This window comes from Bos indicus, chromosome X, assembly GCF_029378745.1.
Source record: "Bos indicus isolate NIAB-ARS_2022 breed Sahiwal x Tharparkar chromosome X, NIAB-ARS_B.indTharparkar_mat_pri_1.0, whole genome shotgun sequence".
NCBI classification, from domain to species: domain Eukaryota; kingdom Metazoa; phylum Chordata; class Mammalia; order Artiodactyla; family Bovidae; genus Bos; species Bos indicus.
The window spans coordinates 759,372-776,564 of NC_091789.1; the positions used below are offsets into that span (position 1 = coordinate 759,372).

General features: G+C 38.8%; 1 protein-coding gene and 1 non-coding gene across 9 annotated transcripts in view; both read left to right on the plus strand.

The window, feature by feature from the left end:
* The window catches only part of SLC6A14 (solute carrier family 6 member 14), a 433,497-nt gene that overhangs the window by 355,413 nt on the left and 60,891 nt on the right, over nt 1-17,193 (plus strand). The gene's annotated exons all lie outside the window — the stretch shown is intronic.
* Nucleotides 2,665-2,736, plus strand: TRNAG-GCC (transfer RNA glycine (anticodon GCC)). The gene has a single exon. It is a non-coding gene; the product is annotated as a tRNA-Gly (tRNA).

Here is a 17,193-nt window from a genome sequence, read left to right on the forward strand (position 1 = left end):
GCATCCCTGGGTAAAGCCCACTTGATCATGATGTATGATCTTTTCAATATGTTGTTGGATTCTGTTTGCTAGAATTTTGTTAAGGAATTTTGCATCTATTTTCATCAGTGTATTGGCCTATAGTTTTCTTTTTTTGTGGCCTCTTTGTCTGGTTTTGGTATTAGGGTGATGGTGGCCTCATAGAAGGAGTTTGGAAGTTTACCTTCCTCTGCAATTTTCTGGAAGAGGTTGAGTAAGATAGGTGTTCACTCTTCTCTAAACTTTGGTAGAATTCACCTGTGAAGCCATCTGGACCTGGGCTTTTGTTTGCTGGAAGATTTCTGATTACAGTTTCGATTTTTGTGCTTGTGATGTGTCTGTTAAGATTTTCTATTTCTTCATGGTTCAGTTTTGGAAAGTTGTACTTTTCTAAGAATGTGTCCATTTCTTCCAGGTTGTCCATTTTATTGGCATGTAGTTGCTGATAGTAGTCTCTTATGATCCTTTGTATTTCTGTGTGGTTTGTTGTGATTTCTCCATTTTCATTTCTAATTTTATTGATTTGCTTCTTCTTCCTTTGTTTCTTGATGAGTCTGGCTAATGGTTTGTCAGTTTTATTTATCTTCTCAAAGAACCAGCTTTTATCTTTGTTGATTTTTTGCTATGGTCTCTTTTGTTTCTTTTGCATATATTTCTGCCTTAATTTTTAAGATTTCTTTCCTTCTACTAACCCTGGGGTTCTTCATTTCTTCCTTTTCTAGTTGCTTTAGGTGTAGAGTTAGGTTATTTATTTGACTTTTTTCTTGTTTCTTGAGGTAAGCCTGTATTGCTAGGAACTTTCCCCTTAGCACTGCTTTTACAGTATTCCATAAGGTTTGGGGTTGTTGTGTTTTCATTTTCATTCATTTCTATGCAAATTTTGATTTCTTCTGTGATTTGTTGGTTATTCAGCACCGTGTTGTTCGGCCTCCATATGTTGGAATTTTTAATAGTTTTTCTCCTGTAATTGACATCTAATCTTATTGCATTGTGGTCAGAAAAGATACTTGGAATGATTTCGATTTTTTTGAATTTACCAAGGCTAGATTTATGGCCCAGGATGTGATCTATCCTGGAGAAGTTTCCATGTGTGCTTGGGAAAAAGGTGAAATTCATTGTTTTGGGGTGAAATGTCCTATAGATATCAATTAGGTCTAACTGGTCTATGGTATCAATTAAAGTTTGTGTTTCCTTGTTAATTTTCTGCTTAGTTAATCTATCCATAGATGTGAGTGGGGTATTAAAGTCTCCCACTATATTGTGTTATTGTTAATTTCCCCTTTCATACTTGTTAGCATTTGCCTTACATATTGTGGTGCTCCTATGTTTCGTGCATATATATTTAGAATTGTTATATCTTCTTCTTGGATTGATCCTTTGATCATTATGTGGTGTCCTTCTTTGTCTCTTTTCACAGCCTTTGTTTCAAAGTCTATTTTACCTGATATGAGTATTGCTACTCCTGCTTTCTTTTGGTCTCTATTTGCGTGGAATATCTTTTTCCAGCCCTTCACTTTCAGTCTGTATATGTCCCTTGTTTCGAGGTGGGTCTCTTGTAGATAGCATATATAGGGGTCTTGTTTTTGTATCCATTCAACCAGTCTTTGTCTTCTGGTTGGGGCATTCAACCCATTTAAGGTAATTATTGCTAAGTATGATCCTGTTGCCATTTACTTTGTTGTTTTGTGTTCGAGTTTATACACACTTTCTGTGTTTACTATCTAGAGAAGATCCTTTAGCATTTGTTGGAGATCTGGTTTGGTGGTGCTGAATTCTCTCAGCTTTTGCTTGTCTGTAAAGCTTTTGATTTCTCCTTCATATTTGAATGAGATCCTTGCTGGGTATAGTAATCTGGGCTGTACGTTATTTTCTTTCATCACTTTAAGTATGTCCTGCCATTCCCTTCTGGCCTGAAGAGTTTCTTTTTTTTTTTTTAAGAGTTTCTATTGAAAGATCAGCTTTTATCCTTATGGGAATCCCCTTGTGTGTTATTTGTTGTTTTTCCCTTGCTGCTTTTAATATTTGTTCTTTGTGTTTGATCTTTGTTAATTTGATTAATATGTGTCTTGGGGTGTTTCACCTTGGGTTAATCCTGTTTGGGACTTTCTGGGTTTCTTGGACTTGGGTGATTATTTCCTTCCCCATTTTAGGGAAGTTTTCAACCTCTATCTCCTCAAGTATTTTCTAATGGCCTTTCTTTTTGTCTTCTTCTTCTGGGACTCCTATGATTTGAATGTTGGGGAATTTAACATGTCCCAGAGGTCTCTGAGGTTGTCCTCATTTCTTTTAATTCATTTTTCTTTTTTCCTCTCTGCTTCATTTATTGTTACCATTCTATCTTCTACCTTACTTATCCTATCTTCTGCCTCCGTTATTCTACTGTTGCTTCCTTCCAGAGTGTTTTTGATCTCATTTATTGCATTATTCATTATTTATTGACTCTTTTTTATTTCTTCTATGTCCTTGTTAAACCTTTCTTGCATCTTCTCAATCCTTGTCTCCAGGCTATTTATCTGTAACTCCATTTTGTTTTCAAGATTTTGAATCATTTTCACTATCATTATTAAGAATTCTTTCTCAGGTAGATTCCCTATCTCTTCCTCTTTTGTTTGGTTTGGTGGGCATTTATCCTGTTCCTTTGGGGCTTCCCTGGTGGCTCAGAGGTTAAAGCGTCTGCCTGCCATGCAGGAGACCTGGGTTCGATCCCTGGGTGGGGAAGATGCCCTGGAGAGGGAAATGGCAAGCGTCTCCAGTATTTTTGCCTGGAGAATCCCATGGATGGAGGCAATTGGTGGGCTGCAGTCCATGGGGTCGCAAAGAGTCGGCACGACCGAGCTACTTCACTTATCCTGTTCCTTTACCTGCTGAGTATTTCTTTGCCTTTTCGTCTTGTTTAGAGTGCTGTGTTTGGGGTGGCCTTTCCGTATTCTGGCAGTTCGTGGTTCCTCTTTATTGTGGGGTTTCCTCACTGTGGGTGGGTTTGGACGGGTGGCTTGTCAAGGATTCCTGGTTAGGGAAGCTTGTGTTGGTGTTCTGGTGGGTGGAGCTGGATTTCTTCTCTCTGGAGTGCAGTGAAGTGTCCAGTAGTGAGTTTTGAGATGTCAGTGGGTTTGGTGTGACTTTGGGCAGCCTGTATATTGAAGCTCAGGGCTATGTTCCTGTGTTGCTGGAGAATTTGTGTGGTATGTCTTGTTCTGGAACTTATTGGCTCTTGTGTGGTGTTTGGTTTCAGTGTAGGTATGAAGGCTTTTGGATGAGCTCTTATCGATTAATGTTCCCTGGAGTCAGGAGTTCTCTGGTGTTCTCAGGTTTTTAACTTAAGCCTCCTGCCTCTGGATTTCAGTCTTATTCTTACGGTAGCCTAAAGACTTCTCCATCTGGAGCAGTGGCTGTAGAGGATATCCTGGGCACCTCCAGCCTCTCTTACTCAGCTTCCTCCCGCTGCTGTTGCTGTTGCTGCTGCTGCTGGATGAGGCTGAGGTCAGAGTGGCTAAGCTCGGCTCTGGGGGTCATGGGGACCAGCCTCACCTTCAGCAGTACCACGCTGAGGGATGGTTTTGGATGCTGCATGCCATCCCGTGGACAGAGGAGCCTGGATGGCTACAGTCCAGGGGGTTGCAAAGAGTCTGACACAAATGAGCAACTGAGCACACACACAATTCCTTCTAATCTTAATTCTACCCCCACCCATTTTAATGAAGCATCTTTGTCAATGAGTTCCTAATTTCGTATTCAACAGGATTACCCAGATAATCATTGTCATCCAAGCATTTTACATCATTAATCCCCTACCTTGACTTCCATATCACTACACTCTCCCACTTATTGCTCTTTATTTGATGTTTTCTATTGCAGTCTTTGAGGTAGGTGTCCCTGAGGACTTAGTCTTTGTTCCTTTCCTCTTCCTTCCTTATACTTTCACAATTATTAATCACCATCACAGCTTTGGGTAACTCTAACATCCATGTCTCTATTCTAGCTAACTCCAAATCTTCTATTATCTAGCAGTGATTCCTATCTAGATATATCACAGACCCCACAAACAAGTAAAAGCAAAACAAAATAAATATCTTTTCCTTTCCCTTCTTTATCTGAAGAGAGTCTTTCCTCCATAATCTTCCTTAAATTTTCTCTTCCACTCTTGATCTCTCCCTCATATAAACAAAATACCTCTGACATTTAAAATGTTAGTGCCTTTCATTAGAATGTAAGCCTGAGGTGGACAGGGTATGACTTTTTCTCCACTTTATTTCTAGAGGCTGACGGATTAACACTCAATAAATTCATGTTGATTATCTGCACAAATGAATGTATTCATCTATCTAATCTATTCATCCATCTCTTTAGATAAATGAATAATTCACTAGCTGAATGGCTAAAAAAATCCATCTGCTCTTCTTTCATTCCCAAAGCGACCAATTTGTTTCTGTATCATATTATCTCTTGCCTGGATCACTGGGCCAGCCTTCTAATTCAACTCTCCACCTCTGGGTCTACTCTCCAGAGGACACAGGTATAAGAAGAATATTCCTAATGGGCAGCTCTAATTATTTGCTCCCTCCTGTCTAAAAAGCTTAAGTATATCTGTATCTCCATCTAAGCAAACTAAAACTCCTTAGCATGTATCCCAGGACATTCACAATTTGTCTATTTACATCATCCATGCTCTCAGCCCCTGCTTCTCAAATCTGACTTCATGTAAGAACTGTCTGGGGAGTTTATAAAATTACTGATGCTTGGGGCTCATGACAAACCGATTAAATTGCAATCTCTGGACTCAGAGATTTGTAAATTTGTAAAAACTCTCCAGGTGATTCTAACATGCACCTGGGATTGAGAACTTCTTTAAGCCAACTGTACTAATTTTTATTTCCTAAATTTGACCCACATATCTAGCTTCTCAGCTATTGGTCATGCTTTTTCTTTGAAAAATATTTTAAAATATATAATTAATATACAATAAAATGAAATTTTAAGTATTTAGCTTTATCCATTTTGAAAATTCTAAACATCCATATAACTGTCACACAAAATAAGAACATTTTTATCACTCCAGAAAGTTCTTTTGTGCCCCTCTGCAATTAGTTCCCTCCCCCCACTCTGAAACTACTTCTGGATTTCTAACAATATAGATTAGTTTTGCCTATTGTTCAGTTCAGTTCAGTCGCTCAGTCGTGTCCAACTCTTTGCGACCCCTTGAATTGCAGCATGCCAGGCCTCCCAACTTCATATAATTGAAACCACATGATGTATACCATGTTTTGTCTGATTTCTTTCCATCAAAAAAGTGTCTTTACAATACATTACAATACATTATTGTGAGTCCAGTAATTGCTTCTTCTTTTATTGCTGGGTTGTATTTCATTGTATGAATATACAACAATTGTTTATTCATTTCTTGATTAAAGGACATTGGTCTGTTTTGATATATTTATCATTTTAAGACCTACCAATCCTTCAAGGCCCAGTTCAATTTTTTTTTATAAAGTAGTCTTTATTATGATTTTAGCAGCTGCATAGCCCTGATTTTCTGTAATAGGCCTATTTCAAATGTCTCTACCATATTCCCAGTTTTTAATTCATAAAGTACTGTCATCATATTGATCCGTTTCCACCACTCTGGCCCAGTTCAAATATTAACTTTATCATGAAATCTATATTCATTCCCTGGTTGTAAGCGATCTATTTTCACTGAACTCTCATAGCATTTTGTGCTATCTGAAAGAGTGTAAAATATATGAGTTTAAAATACGTCTTTTTCACAAACTAATTGATTTTACATAACTTAGTGTATTTGTTTTCTATTCTGGCAGTAACAAATTTCCACTAATTTAATGGCTTAATGGGCTTCCCTTGTGGCTCAGCTGGTAAAGAATCTGCCTGCAATGCAGGAGACCTGGGTTCGATCCCTGGGTTGGGGAGATCCCCTGGAGAAAGGAATGGCTACTCCCTCCAGTATTCTGGCCTGGAGAATTTTAGTCCATGTGGTTGCAAACAGTTGGACATGACTGAGCAACTTTCACTTACTTTCACTTTCATGGCATAATACAGTACAAAGATATTGTTATACAGTTCTGGGAGACAGAAGTATGACATCAGAGTCCCTGAGCTAAGATTAAGATGTGAGTGGAGCTTTGTTCCTTTCTGTAGGCTGCGGTGAAGGATCTGTGCCATTTCCCTTCCAGCTGCCCATATTTCTTAGTTTATGCCCTTTTCCTTCATCTGCAAAGCCAACAATGGCAAGTTGAGTCCTTCTCACATATCACTTTGACCTTTTATTCTCCTTCTCTCTTCCACTTTTAAGGACCCTCTTATTTACATTGGAGCCACCCAGATATCTCCCTATTTAAAGGCAAAATTAGGTTGCTTAACAACCTAATTCCATCTGTAATCCTTAATACCTCCTTGCCATGTAACATAATACATTCATAGATGGCAGAGATTAGTATATGAACATCTTCAGAAGGGAGGCATTATTTTGCCTATCACACTCAGTTAATCCTTGAGTTTCCGTTTCTTCATCTAAAAAATGAGACTACTACCTACATCATAGGATTGTAGTGAAGATTAAATTAAATGAGTTCATATGTTTAGATTGCCTAGCATAGTTCCTAGAAAAAACTGACAGTATCAGCTCAATGGGTAAAGAATCCGCCTGCAATGCAGGAGATACAGGAGATGTGGGTTTCATCCCTGGATCAGGAATATCCTTCCCCTGGAGAAGGAAATGGCAACCCACTGCAGTATTCTTGCCTGAGAAATCCCATGGACAGAAGAGCCTGGTGGGCTACAATCCATGGGTTTTCAAAGAGTCAGATATGACTGAGAGACTAAGCACACCCATGCATGATCATTCATTAAACAAACATTGTTCTCCTACTATGTGCTAGGCATAGTTGCTTATGCTGGTGATACAGTAATAAACAAAACAGACAAAGTATCTATCTCATGTTTACATTCTCATTGGAGGGGACACATAATAAACAATTAAACAAGCATCTGAATAAAATTTCATAAAATGTTAAATGTGGTGGAGAAAAAGCAGAGTACAGAGACAGCGAGTGATGGATATTACTTTCTATCAGTTGATTATAGATAGCCTCTTGGGTAAGGTAATATTTGAGCAAAGCTATAAAAAAGGTGAGGGAATGAACCACAGAGATATCTGAGGGGTGAAAATTATAGCCATAAGAAACAACAAAGCCCCAGAAGTTGAGCAGGCCATCCCAGTGGAATGGATTGAAATGATAAAGGTGAAGAAAGGTAGGAGACAAGGTCAAAGAGACACTGGAAACTACTAGGATTTTTCTACTGTTTTCTGCTTTACAATTCTTTAGGGCTTGAGGGCAATGGACATGAACTTGGGCAAACTTTGGGAGATGGTCAGGGACAGGGAAGTCTAGCATGCTGCAGTACATAGAGTCACAGAGAGTTGGACACAGTTGGGTGACTGAACAACAACAGGGCTTGAGTGCATGGACCTTTGTCTTATTCAGTGTTGTATGCCTCTCAGTTTAGCACAATGGTCAACGCATAGTAACTGCTCAAGGCAACTTTATTACATCAACTGATCTTTGTACTACTTAATGCCACTTGGTGCCCATATGTGTGCATTCTAAGTTGTGTCTGATTCTTTGTGACCCCATGAACTGTAGCCCACCAGGATCCTCTGTCCTTGGGATTTTTCAGGCAAGAATATGGAGTGGGTTGTCTTTTCTTTCTCCAGGGGATCTTCCCAACCCAGAGATCAAACCTGCATCTCCTGCATTGGCAGGTGAATTCTTTACCACTGCATCATCTGGAAAGCCCCCTAAGTACACTCTACCTTGATATTATAACCAATCTTGCTTCTTTGATTAATGTTTGTAAGATATCTTTTTCTATCCTTTTCATTTAAACCCACATATAACATTGCCTTTGAAGTGAGTTTCTCATAAACAGCATAAAATTTGGTTCTTTTTTTAATCCACTTTACCAATCTTTGTCTTCTAATTGGTGTCATTAGTCTTTACAATGTATGCAATTATTGATTTGATAAGATTTAAATATGCCATTTTATTTTCTGTTTTTTTCTCTTTGTTTTCATTTCTCTGTCTGCACCCCCCCATCTTCCTATGTGTTGCATCAACACTTTTAGAATTCCATTTTGATGTATCTATTGTTTTATCTTTGTATAAGTGTAGCTTTTTTTTTTTTATTATTCCAATTTTATTTTATTTTTAAACTTTACATAATTGTATTAGTTTTGCCAAATATCAAAATGAATCCGCCATAGGTATACATGTGTTCCCCATCCCGAACCCTCCTCCCTCCTCCCTCCCCATACCATCCCTCTGGGCCGTCCCAGTGCACCAGCCCCAAGCATCCAGCATCATGCATCGAACCTGGACTGGCAACTCGTTTCCTACATGATATTTTACATGTTTCATTGCCATTCTCCCAAATCTTCCCACCCTCTCCCTCTCCCACAGAGTCCATAAGACTGTTCTATACATCAGTGTCTCTTTTGCTGTCTCGTACACAGGGTTATTGTTACCATCTTTCTAAATTCCATATATGTGCGTTAGTATACTGTATTTATGTTTTTCCTTCTGGCTTACTTCACTCTGTATAATAGGCTCCAGTTTCATCCACCTCATTAGAACTGATGCAAATGTATTCTTTTTAATGGCTGAGTAATACTCCATTGTGTATATGTACCACTGCTTTCTTATCCATTCATCTGCTGATGGACATCTAGGTTGCTTCCATGTCTTGGCTATTATAAACAGTGCTGCGATGAACATTGGGGTACACGTGTCTCTTTCCCTTCTGGTTTCCTCAGTGTGTATGCCCAGCAGTGGGGTTGCTGGATCATAAGGCAGTTCTATTTCCAGTTTTTTAAGGAATCTCCACACTGTTCTCCATAGTGGCTGTACTAGTTTGCATTCCCACCAACAGTGTAAGAGGGTTCCCTTTTCTCCACACCCTCTCCAGCATTTATTATTTGTAGACTTTTGGATCGCAGCCATTCTGACTGGTGTGAAATGGTACCTCATAGTGGTTTTGATTTGCATTTCTCTGATAATGAGTGATGTTGAGCATCTTTTCATGTGTTTGTTAGCCATCTGTATGTCTTTTTTGGAGAAATGTCTATTTAGGCTCTACTACAAAGCCACAGTTATCAAGACAGTATGGTACTGGCACAAAGACAGAAATATTGATCAATGGAATAAAATAGAAAGCCCAGAGATAAATCCACGCACATATGGACACCTTATCTTTGACAAAGGAGGCAAGAATATACAATGGATTAAAGACAATCTCTTTAACAAGTGGTGCTGGGAAATCTGGTCAACCACTTGTAAAAGAATGAAACTGGACCACTTTCTAACACCATACACAAAAATAAACTCAAAATGGATTAAAGATCTAAACATAAGACCAGAAACTATAAAACTCCTAGAGGAGAACATAGGCAAAACACTCTCCGACATACATCACAGCAGGATCCTCTATGACCCACCTCCCAGAATATTGGAAATAAAAGCAAAAATAAACAAATGGGACCTAATTAACCTTAAAAGCTTCTGCACATCAAAGGAAACTATTAGCAAGGTGAAAAGGCAGCCTTCAGAATGGGAGAAAATAATAGCAAATGAAGCAACCGACAAACAACTAATCTCAAAAATATACAAGCAACTCCTACAGCTCAACTCCAGAAAAATAAACGACCCAATCAAAAAATGGGCCAAAGAACTAAATAGACATTTCTCCAAAATAAGTGTAGCTTTTTAATAGTAGTTTCTCAAGGTATCCCCGGTGGCTCAGATGGTAAAGAATCTGCCTGCAATGTGGGAGACCTGGGTTTGAGCCCTGGGTTGAAAAGAACCCTTGGAGAAGAAAGTGGCAACCCACTCCAGTATTCCTGCCTAGAGAATCTCATGGACAGAGGAGCCTGGCGGGCTCCAGTCCATGGGATTGCAAAGAGTTGAACACGACTGAGTGACTAAGCACAGCAAGGTATATGTTGTTGTTGTTGTTGTCATTCAGTCCTAAGTTATGTCTGACTCTTTGTCACCCCACGGACTGCAGAACACCAGGCTCCTCTGTTCTCTACTATCTCCCAGAGTTTGCTCAAACTCATGTCTGTTGAGTTGGTGATGCCATCCAACCGTCTCCTCCCTGGCATCCCCTTCACCTTTTGCCTTCAATCTTTCCCAGCATCAGGATCTTTTCCAGTGAGTCAGTTCCAGTCTTGGAAAGAGTTGCCAATATTCATTATTTCCATTTCTTTTGGTCTCCTCCTCTTATAAACCAACTCTAATCAGGTTTTTGTTGCTACCATGAACTGAAATTATTCTCGTCAGAATGCTAATGACCTCCACAGTTGAAAAGCAATAGCCATTTTTTTATCATTCATCTCACTTGGCTATCAGCAGCATCGATCAGCTGATCACTACCTTTCCTTGGAATACTCTTTACATGGGCTTCCAGAACACCACCCTTTTCTGATATTATTTCCCTGTAAAAGTTGCTTCTACTTCATTTTTCTTATTGGTTCTTTCCCATCTATCCTGTCTCTCAACATTGAAGTGATACTCTACTTTTCAGTGGCTCTGTCCTCATATCTTTTATCTCCTCTATTCTCACTTTATTGGTGATCTAATCCCTCATCATAGCTTTAAATTTCATTTATCTTTTGCTAGCTTCTAAGTTTATCTCAGTCCCAGATCTCTCCACAAAACTCCAACCCCAAATATATCCAATGGCCTACTCAAGGCCTCCACTTGGATCTACAATAGGCATCTCAGAGTCAACATATCAAAAACCAAATTCATGATCTTCCATTCCTACCTCTGCTAGTCTTGTTCCTCCCACAATTTTTCCCATCTCAATTAATAGCACCTCCATTTTTCTAGTCATGAAGCTTTAACCTATTTCTTTCACTAAACATTTCACAGCCAATCTGTTAGAAATCATATCAACTCTTCCCTTAAAATGCATCCAGAATCTGACTACTTCTCACTGCTTCTACTGCTGCCTCCCTGGTCCACTATAATAACTCTTGGCTGAGTTATTATAATAATATTTTAACTCATATAATACAATATAACTTGTTCTCCACACAACTTCCTGAGTGATCTTTTTAAAACATTAAATCAGACCACGTCACTTCTCACAACCCTTTAGTAGCTTCTCATCTCATTTAAAGTGAAAGTCAAAGTCATTACAATGTCTACAATGCCTTATATATGTCTTCCAACTTCACTACTTCTTTAATTGTATCTCCCCTACTCCCTTCCCTTGTTCACTTTGCCCAGCCACACTGGACTCTGTGCTAGGGATCCCCAATCTCTGGGACCTATCTCTGATGATCTGAGGGGGAGCTGATATAACAATAATAGAAATAAAGTGCACAATAAATGTGCACTTGAGTCATCCTAAAACCATCTCCCACATACCCAGGTTCATGGAAAAATGATCTTCCACAAAACTGGGCCCTGGTGCCAAAAAGTTTGGGGACCACTGCTCTATGCTTTTCTTTGGATTTCCCAGGAATAACTTTGCTTTAGAATCTTGGCACCTACTATTCTCTTCACTTAGAACACTGAGATATCTACCTGGTTCATTCTGTCTTTTATAATTTTATCTCGTCTTGGCTTTCCCTCTGACTCTCCCCTGCTCTATGTTATCTTCCTAGGATTCATCACATTTTAATGACTGATATAGCTTGTTCATTTTATTTTATGCCAGTCTTCCCCCACCTAGAATGTAAGTTCCGTGAGGGCAAGGATTGTTGTCTGTGTTATTAACTGTGCTGTGTCTTCAATGCTTAGAACACTGCCTTGTCTATAAAATACTGAATAAATATTTGTTTAATGAATGAAGGTATTAATTCCCTGGAATTTGAATATACTCAGAAATGTATCTGTAGCATTAGTTCAGGCTGACCTTGTATTAAAGGGGTTTTTGCTTTTTTTTTGCTTTTTAAACTCAGGAAAGTGACTTTATGGGTTAAGAAACTGTTATAGTGCTTTGGAAGAAAGCCCATGAAGAAGATTTGAAGCAATTACAAGGTGTTGAGGGTGTCAGGCATGATTTGTGGAGGGTATCTATGAATTGATTAGAGGACTGGTCTCTACAATATCCAAATCAGAAAGTCCATGATTGTGTGACAAGGGCTTTTGCTGAGACATGTCACTAAAAAACAAAAAGCTTCAGAGTGGAGAAAAAGTGTGTAGAACATCCTTAATGGAACTTGATGAATGTTTGTTTGTATGCGGGTGTGTAATTGTTGCCTTAGCTCTTGTAGCAAAATAGCTATATTAAGTTCCTAATGTCCAGAAGAAGTAAATTATTCTCTCTTTGGCCTTGATTAACTTTGGGTTGATACTCAGGTCTCTCCTTATCCCTCCATGAGACTAAAGCATGTGGGAAATAGATACTCCAAAGTTCCTAGAGAAGTAGGAGCACTTTGGGGAATATTATGGCTATTTTTCATTAAAAAAAATATTTTGCCAGTTATTGTCTAAAAATGGTTCTTGATGGAAGTAGCTACACAGATGCATTGTACTTTAATGAGTTTTGATGAGACATTTAAATTGTTGCATTATAATCAAACCCTCTTAAAATGGAAGCCTGTTGTTAAAATGTGCAGAACTGGTGCTGTCTGTTGTTTACAGATTTTTTTAAATTAATATTTGATGTTTATTTTCTGCCACTAGCAAATAGGGATAGCTAGTGATTTCTACAAAAGAGGCCAACTTTCTGTGTGGGTCACAGTGTGCCTGTTTTTATTTTCCTAAGGGATGCAACCTAAAACCTCACTACAATTTGAGGTATTTTATGGAAAAGAGGTAGAGAGGTTTGTGTATCAGTTGGGATTCCAGCAAGAAATGGAACATATACTCAGTCTGGATTCTGAATGAAATGTAATGAAAGGTCTATATCAGAGGTGTAGACAGGGTTAAGGGAACAAAGAAGGGATAGTGAGGTACCCAGTGACTAACAGTGGGAAGCTCTCACCCCTCAGGCCAGGGAGAGCTGGGATCTGCAGAGGGGGTGGAGGAGCACCAGGCACGAACTGGAGTCACAAGGGAACACAGCTACTGCTAGTACAACTATGTGGGGCAGAGAAAGGAGTTTAGGGAATTTGGGAAGGTGGCGCAGAAGGAGAATAACCAGTACATCTGTAAGTCAGCTCTCTGGGAAAGTGGTTTTTAATACCCCAGGGAGCCTTGCAAAGGGAAGCATGCATGAGTTAACATTGTAGTAGGCTTGACTAGTGGTGTGAAAGTTCATATATGCTGTCCTTCCCTACAGTTCTTTACCCAGGAATCTTGAAGTCCAAGCTACTTATAGGATGATCCACCATATAGTTGTCACCAAAAGCCAGACCATACAAGTCAAGTCTGGCTATCTGTATCTTTACTGAAATATAAAACCTTCAAATTCTTAGGGATTTCATAACACCACTTTTCTTATCAAGAGAAAGCCACAAAGAATGGTAGAAATAGCACTAAATTCACATTGAAAAGCCAGTCCCACCTCTGACTGGTCGAATAACCTTAAATCCCTTTTCTTTCCCTGTGGCTAGGCTTTCTCACCAGTAAGATAAGAGAGATAGCTGAACCAGTGGTTTTTAAAGGTCTCTTTTTAGCTTTAAGATCATGGCATCCGGTCCCATCACTTCATGGCAACAATGAAGTGACAGACTTTATTTTTGTGGGCTCCAAAATCACTGCAGATGGTCACTGCAGCCATGAAATTAAAAGACACTTGCTCCTGGGAAGAAAAGTTATGACCAACCTAGACTGCATATTAAAAAGCAGAGACATTACTTTGCCAACAAATGTACCTCTAGTCAAAGCTATGGTAGTCATGTAGGGATGTGAGAGTTGGACTATAAAGAAAGCTGAGCACTGAAGAATTGATGCTTTTGAACTGTGGTGTTGGAGAAGACTCTTGAGAGTCCCTTGGACTGCAAGGAGATCCAACCAGTCCATCCTAAAGGAGATCAATCCTGAGTATTCACTGGAAAGACTGATGCTGAAACTCCAATACTTTGGCCACCTGATGCAAAGGATTGACTCATTTGAAAAGACTCTGATACTGGGAAAGATTGAAGGTGGGAGGAGAAAGGATGACAGAGGATGAGATGGTTGGATGACATCACCGACTCAATGGACATGAGTTTGATTAAACTCTGGCAGTTGGTGATGGACAGGGAAGCCTGGCGTGCTGCAGTCCATGGGGTTGCAAAGAGTCAGACATGACTGAGCGACTGAACTGAACTAAATTTGAGCTTTAACATCTTCGCCTTATGCGCCTGTGCCAGAAGTTGCTTCAGTCGTATTCCTTTGTGACCCTATGGACCATAACCCACCCAGCTCCTCTGTCCATGGGATTCTCCAGGCAAGAATACTGGAGTGGGTTGCTGTGCCTAACTCTAGGGTATCTTCCCAACCCAGGGATCGAACCTGCATCTCTCACATCTCCTGCATTGTCAGTCGGGTTCTTTACCACTAGTGAATGCCACCTAGGGAGCGCCGATATTTTTTGGCTTAGAGAAGAGTAATTTCCAGCATCAATGGTATTTCAGCAGTTTTCTTACAGCCTGGACTGTTCTTTCAGCTGTCAGCAGTGAAGTCTCTCAGTTGTGTCCAACTCTTTGCAACCCCACGGACTGTAACCTGCCAGGCTCCTCTGTCCATGGGATTTTCCAGGCAAGAATAATGGAGTGGGTTGCCATTTCCTTCTCCAGGGGATCTTCCTGACCCAGGGATTGAACCCAGGTATCCCATATTGCAAGCAGACTCTTTACCATCTGAGCCACCAGGGAATCATTCCTTACTCTGTAACAAAAATAACATAGACAGAGAAAAGGGCATTTATAACCTCTCCTTTCCTATCCCTGAAATGTCAGTTCAACATTTTGAAAAGTCAGCATTTATTAAGAAGTTTTAAAATTGTACAGATATTCAAATGTTGATACTATACAAAAAGATATAAACAAAAGTTCAACTTTATCATGATTTTTTAAAACTAATTACTTATTTTACAGGAGTATTGATTTGGATTGTTTGGTAAATGTTGGAAATGTCCCATCCTGTAGGACCAGATATCATGAATTATTTCTGGAAAATTGATTCTGCTTGTACTTTTATAAATTTATTGTTCTTTTATAAACTGGTTTATATAATAATCCTTATTGAAAAGTGCACTGAGAAATGAACATTGACTTTATATTTTTTACATTATTGTTAGGTAAGTAATATTTTATTCAGATTTTCATAGGTTCCTTTTTTTATCTTGTATTGAAATATAGTTGATTTACAATACTGTGTTAGTTTAAAGTATACACCAAAGTGATTCAGCTCTATATGCATGTGTGCTCAGTCACCTTAATCGTGTCTGACCCAATTCTTTGTGGCCCTATGGACTGTAGCCTGCCAGGCTCCTCTGTCCATGGGATTCTCCAGGCAAGAATACTGGAGTGGGCTGCCATGCTGTCCTCCAGGGGAACTTCCTGACTCAGGGATTCAATCCTTATCTCTTGCATCTCCTGCATTGGTGGGTAGGTTCTTTACCACTAACACCACCTGGGAAGCCCTCAGCTATATATATATATATGTTTGTGATTCTTTTCCATTATAGGTTATGACAAGATAGTGAATATATTTCCCTGTGCTATAAAGTCCTTGTTGCTTATCTATATTTTGTATAGTAGTTTATATCTATTAATCCAATATTGCTAATTTATCCCTCCCCCAAGTACTGACTTTAAATAGTTGAAGGACTTTCACATAAATAAGATTTCCACTAACTCTTGTAGTAGCTCCAGAGGATAAAACTAGAACCAAGAGTGGAAACACAATCTGGTCATTGCATTACAGACTTAGGGATCAGGTATCTCTGGCATAAGTGTCAGTAAGTTTAAATAATTAAGCAATGCATCATACCCCAAGTGCTTTCTGCAAATTTTATGTCACCACCCTCAGATAAAAAGATGTAGACTGAGAGTGTGACTCAACTATTTCATAACTAAGAAGTACCTAATCTGATCCTAATTAGTCATCTCTGAACTAAGACTTCACCCTGGCTTGCATGACAAGTTTAAGTCATATAGAGAAGACATTTACAGGGGCATTTTGATGACGATACAAAATAAATGATATCATTAATAGTATAGTGTTTTTTTTCACCAAGCAGTTTTCAAGTATAAGAAGTGTTCTATTTATTTACATGTATTAAAGTTTAAGGGGAGATCCTGTGGAAAAGAGATTTTTTCCCCTGAGCCTTTACAAAGAAAAACTAGCAAATCCTTTTCTTTTTTAAAACAGCCTCTTAACTAAAGAGAAACTAAAAGAACTGATATTTACTGAATGCCAACTCTGTAAAATAATGCTGTAGTATGAGCTTCTTATAAATAAGTAAATATCTTAACAATCCTCTACTATTAATATATTTCTCTTTTATTGGTGAAGAAACTCCTGGTTACAGCAAGCACTAATTTGCCTAAGATTACACAGCTGGTAATTGATATGTGAATCCAGTGTCTCTAAGGTCATTAGCCTTGGTCTTGTCATTACTTACTTGAGTTTTCTGAGACCATATTGAATTGTGTCATAAAGTATATTCCCATGTTTTAATACTAAGGTGTTTAGATTTTTCACTTCCCAGGTCTTTTTTCCTTTGAATAGATATCAATCTTTAGCCAGGGCCAAGCAAGCCCAAGATTATACTTTAGGGAGCTTCTGCTATCCAAGAAACCTGTAGAAAGCAAGCAGGAAATCTGAGTTCTAACTCTTGATGATTGATACTTATAAAATTACTGCTGAGTGCAAATAGCACCAAGAAGGCAGTGCTACTTAGTACTTTGGAAAACTTTGAGTAACATATGTATGATCAAGGGTGTTAAGCACAGTGCTGTTTATGATGGCAAAATTTTGTAAACAACTTTCGTTATGGTACATCAATATGGGAACAAATTCAGTCATTAAAACGGATAAAAATAGACCCATATTTATTGACATGGTCATATACTCACAACATATAAAATTTTTTATTATTGAAAATCCTAACATTACCAAATAAAATACAGTGCTATATTTAAAAAGATAATATATCCCAAATTGTCGTGTTCAGTCACTAAGTCATGTCCAACTCTTTGCGACCCCATGGACTGTAGCC